Below are 5,872 nucleotides of genomic sequence, written 5' to 3'. Positions count from 1 at the left end.
GTAAAGTTGCTAATACTTACATATTTCAGATGATAAGCCATATTTGAGAGGTCGATGAATGATAGGCGAGCGTTTAGATGTCCTGCCCGATGTACTGTATAGACTAGCCGTTAACTATCTGTTATTCACGGAGGGGGCATTAGGGGGTATATATTAGGGGGCAGCCCTAAAGTTAAAGTCGCGTGAACCGGAAGTTGCTGCCGACTTTATTTCAGTGTAGTGACGTATTTCCAGCTGAAACGGAATATTGAATAGAGGGCATGGTTTTATGTTTGCGCTCCTCCTCTCTGTCTCTCACTCATAGCAATCTAACGGTTGGAGGGGTGTGTTTAAGGATATTCTGCCCAAGCCGTCAAACTGATGTCATCAGAAAAGGAATGCCATTCTAGAGTGGAAGTAAATGTTCAGATTTTGATTAAAGATTACGAAGGCAAACATTTTTTTTCAGCGGATTAACTTGCACGGATTCATTGTTTACATCAAGACTAGCAATGTGCGCTAGTAAAGTAAATAAAGTCAATTTTGATTTAATGCTGGCTTTAACAAACACAACTTTTGATTTTAATTGTTCATTCTTAGTTCATGTTAACTACACTAACTAATATTAACTAATGAACCTTATTGTGAAGTGTTACCATTTATATAAATGTATATCTGTATTCAATAAAGCCACAATACCAACTTTGAGAAAACAGTGTTTATTATTTGTTTAAATACAGTGGGTTTTTTTTGTTTGTTTGTTTGTTTGTTTTTTAATTTCCTAAAAAGTAGCAGTTTAGATCATAGGAGATTTCCGGCCGACAGCAAAAATGTATTTTGCCTATGTCACAATATGAGGTAAATCCGGCGCTGTACATGATACTGATTTTTGTTGCCAAATTGGTTTGAAACAGTTGTTGAATAAACAATTAACCTGAACTATTATGCCTGTCTATCTGTTCGAATGAGAGTTTTATTGATCACTGAGAGAGTATTGACTTGGTATGATGTTGGTTCAATATAAAATATATTAAAAAAATTAGGGCTGTCAATCAATTCAAATGTTTAATCTGATCTGTTCGAATGAGAGTTTTATTGATCACTGAGAGAGTATTGACTTGGTATGATGTTGGTTCAATATAAAAATATATTAAAAAAATTAGGGCTGTCAATCAATTCAAATGTTTAATCTGATTAATCACATCCTTTGTCTGTGATTAATCGCGATTAATCGTACACTTCATGATATTAAGCATAGACCATTTATCTTGTTTCAAATGTTTATTTTGTGATCTTTTGCTATATCCAGCAAAGTAAACCAAAAGATTGAAGGGTGATTCTCAAAAATCTATACTTTCTGCAAGCTTTTTTCAAGATAAATTTAGATGTCTTTCCAAAAAAGGACACTTAGAAACTCCAAAAGAAGAACCAAATGATATAAGGAGCCCATATAAGCGCATATGAAAGAACAAAAATCTGAATTTTATAGTATGTGTACAGTGCAACAGCAAAGAGCTTTTTTACATTTTAGAGAAGTCAAGTTGCGATACCGAACAGGACCACATTGAGATGCCAAAAAAAAAAAAAACTAAACCAACCGCCTGCTGACTGCATATATCTACTACAGTACACGGATCCATTCCGTATACCTAAACACAGCAACATAAACATGACAAATCAAAACATTATCATGAATGTGTGTGGAAACAACGTGAATGTACGGAAATGTCTGTGCCTGTGCATAAATACAATGTGCGATCACTCCCATATTCGCGCACTTGAACGTCATTGGCTATTGCAAAGCATAGCGTTATACAATCAGGCTTCAGTATTTCAGGAGAAAGGTGTTTCCCCAATGCGTCGAGATGGTCCTCACACAAGATCCAGGGGGCGAGGTTGGATCCAGATCCAACTCCTCCCACCTTACATATACCTAAACTTACCCGTCTCCACCCCCTGATACCTAAACCCACCCGTCTCCACCCCCTAGATGTGGATCCAACCCCACCCCCTGGATCTTTGTTCTGCAGTGAGGGGCTACTGGCTCAGATTCGGTTTTCTGTCAACATGACTCAGCCTCCTCTTGCGGACTAGAGTTCCCTCTATGCTTCCCTTTATGCTTTGTGTAACTATCATTCACCAATTAGGAATGAGTGTGTTTTTGTTGGTCTGTTTTTTTTTTTTCTCCTTCTCAGCTTCTCTGCCACTTTCATCTTTTTCCATCTTTTGTTCCTAGCACTTATACAAATTCCCGCTCGTTATCCCATCAAAGCTTAGCCACCTTTGTGTTTCCATTACCGAGCAATAGATGAGTAAGAAAACACTCGCCCCCTCGTCTGCCTGGAGAAATTAAAAAAATAAACGATTAAACACATTTGGCTGATTTTTGGCACGGTTCACTCCTCCATTTGACTAGTTTCAAACTGAAAAACACTTAGCAGTTATTATTGCTTTTTACTATTTCTGAGCGCTGTTGTGTTATAGTGTTGTTAGAGAAAGCCTACACCTGCAGTCAGCTGAGAGTTTGCAGAACATTAATGTAATTGTCTGCAGAACCTTTTTCGTCTTTAAACTGCATTAGTAACTTGAGAGTAACACTGTGGTTGTCTTTAAGTAGAGTCTAACTCCATTTACAGTGCAATGCAAGGTACGTGTTTAGTTGAAGCAAGCAGAATATTACACCTCCATTGTGTATTTATTTACAGTGTAGCAGTCCCTGTTTGATGTAAATAGGAATGATTTTGTTTTAGCTCAGCTGAAAAAATCTGCTTTTCACTATGTGGTGCATTGAGAGACAAACTAATTGGACTAAAATCAGTAAAAGGTCCCCTAATAAAAACTGAAGCATTTGTGTTAGAAAGCTTGCCGAGGTAAATTAAGTGAAATATGTTCATCTGAAACACACAAGTGTGCATGTAAAGAAAAAAGGAATCTAACGACCCATTTCCTGGTGGTTAAGCCTTGAATGAGATAATAGGCTTGCGGTAGATTATTTATTAAATGTTAATTAACTCAGGCTTAATGTTGTTGGGTTTTTTTCCCTTCCAAAATGAATGTTTTTGTTTAAATTATAAGTAAACAACAGAGATAAGCAAAAAGGCTTGTTTGCCCGCAGGCATGTCCATTAGAGCGTGTAAAAAGGAAACAGCAGACCACACTTCATGTACAGTAAAAAAAAAGTGAGATTTCATTGAAAAATTAAAGAATATCTGAAAGTGCAAATGGGCATGGCATTTTCATAAAACTGTATTTATAATATATATATATATATATATATATATATATATGGTAGGGGAGTTGTTTTTCCTGACAACAGAGCATTTGCAATGAATGTGTTATCATTATAATGTTAACGGTTTACGTGTATGCTTTGCTGGCTCTTTGTCTCAGTGGTCTTGGACTTTACTAGCACCTCTTAGCATGGATGCATGAAGTTTGCTCATTAACCGCTGCTGCTTCACACTGGAGCTGATTGTTGATGTTTTGTTTCTTTTTGATGATTTTCTTTTTCTCTCAAACTACACAACAATAAAATGGACATTCTTGGATTCATCCCAATGAATTTGCATGTTGTTGGCGGTTCATGCTGATGCGCTGCTGGCTGCTTCATTGTGTGTTGTGTTGTGGCTTTTTGTGGTGCGGTGGTTCAAGCAGGCACTGCTTGTTTGGACATTGTTTTTCCCCACTGGTACTTGTTCTGTTTGCACTGGTGGATCACACACATGCTGATCCACACAAGCTCTATGGTTATGCTGTGTCTTTAACAGCTTTTTTCAAGCACACAGTCATCATTCACACATTAGCATACACATACAAACACATGCACAGATGTACACATACACATAAACATTCAAAAGCAGCAGCAACAAGTAAACTCAAGTGTAAATAAATAAATGCTAATTATTTGGGGGGTGAACTACAAGTGCAATCAAAAGTAAATACTTTTCATCCACCATTGCCTACTCACAGCACAAAATAATAGCATATGCAAATGGAAAAATTAATGTAACAAAGTACAAGTTCTGCTCAAATGCCGCGCCTGGATGCTCTTGGTCAGGGAATGTCCTTTGTGATGGTCAGTAAAAAGGCTGTAACAGTTTCCTGGGAGACTGTGTGCTCTCAGGAATAAACTCAGTAAGCCATTTGTCCTGTAGAAAATGCCAGAGCTTTTAAGCAGCAAAAGCATTAAAAAATCTACAGAGGAAATATCTCACTACTTGGCATCTGAGCCGCAGCAGCTTATAACATTCAGAATAATCACTGTGCCAAGTCATTTTATTTGAATTATTCAGTATCCTGAATATACAACATACATGTTGACACATGCTATTACTCTATTTACTGGCAACAGTTCAACAGTTATCTTTCCCAGCATCCTTTGAATCCAAATGCCAAGTATGTCTCTAAAAATTAGGGCTGTCATTTCATTAAAAAAAATAAAACAATTGAATAAATTACACAATATGCTGATTAATCACTCTAATTTATTACAACCAAAATAATTAACATTAACCAAGTTTAATAAATGTAGTAAAATTATTATTCATTAATGATTTGTTTAACTTGTATTTTAAATTACGCATTGCATTGTGTTGCATTTTAGGGTTAAAGTAAATGTCCATAAACTTGTCTTAGCAGAAAATGACCATTACCTTTTCCATTTTTTTCCTTGGATATTTTTTTCTTACAGTGTAACCATATACAACCCTATTTTAAAGTGTTATGCTGTACATTGTTACATTTATAATATTTCATCAACCAAATATCTGACATTAGGAAGTTCTTGTAGTAATTAGGTAGCTCAGGTAATGACAAAGTTCACACATTCCCAGAAGAGCCAGTCCTGTCACGGTCAGACAGAGCCGGATCAGACAGGCATTCTGCTAGAAACTCAGATGTTTGTATTCCAAATGTCACAAGCCTCTGCAGGGAGTTTGGATTCCCAAATCGTGTCTACGCACATGGTCAGTCGAGGGCCTTCAAAACGCCCATCCACTTCTGCTTGATTTAACAGAGAGAGCTGAATAGACACATACAAACACTTACTCACACATACACAGTCCAGATGAAGGTGAGAAAAAAAGAACAGTGTTCATATTTATCCATATTTAATTGATGACTATTCTCTAATAAATCCAGATGGACAAAAGCAGAATCCAAATATTAGAGTTTAACTGTGAATCTGCAAATACAATCAACTCACAGGAGGTGTAAATAAAGAGGGGCTTCTTGAATCTTTAATCCTCTTTCTGTCTCGTTGGGTTGTAGCCTTTTGCTGCTTAGCAGCTGGCCCAATTAGTTTAAGCATCAGATTTGCACATCATTATGTGTGACATATAATAACTGCATCCGGATTAATACAATACCATGGCTGCCAGGTTAGAAATGCAATGTAAATGTAAACAATGCAAATAACAGAGTACAATAGGTTCACTTTGAAACCAATTGCACTCATTTTTTCAAGATAAATTTAGATGTCTTTCCAAAAAAGGACACTTAGAAACTCCAAAAGAAGAACCAAATGATATAAGGAGCCCATATAAGCGCATATGAAAGAACAAAAATCTGAATTTTATAGTATGTGTACAGTGCAACAGCAAAGAGCTTTTTTACATTTTAGAGAAGTCAAGTTGCGATACCGAACAGAACCACATGGAGGTGCCAAAAAAAAAACTTAAATCAACCGCCTGCTGACTGCATATATCTACTACAGTGCACGGATCCATTCAGGATAACTAAACACAGGAACATACACATGACAAATCAAAACATTATTGTGAATGTGTGTGGAAACAACGTGAATGTACGGAAATGTCTGTGCCTGTGCATAAATACAATGTGCGATCAGTGCGTCGAGAGCACTCATACACGCATTATTATAATGGACTGTACT

This window comes from Sinocyclocheilus anshuiensis, unplaced genomic scaffold, assembly GCF_001515605.1.
Source record: "Sinocyclocheilus anshuiensis isolate Anshui unplaced genomic scaffold, SAMN03320099.WGS_v1.1 scaffold718, whole genome shotgun sequence".
Lineage (NCBI taxonomy): Eukaryota > Metazoa > Chordata > Actinopteri > Cypriniformes > Cyprinidae > Sinocyclocheilus > Sinocyclocheilus anshuiensis.
The sequence above is the reverse complement of the archived record's forward strand: the minus strand, read 5'-3'. Positions refer to the sequence as shown.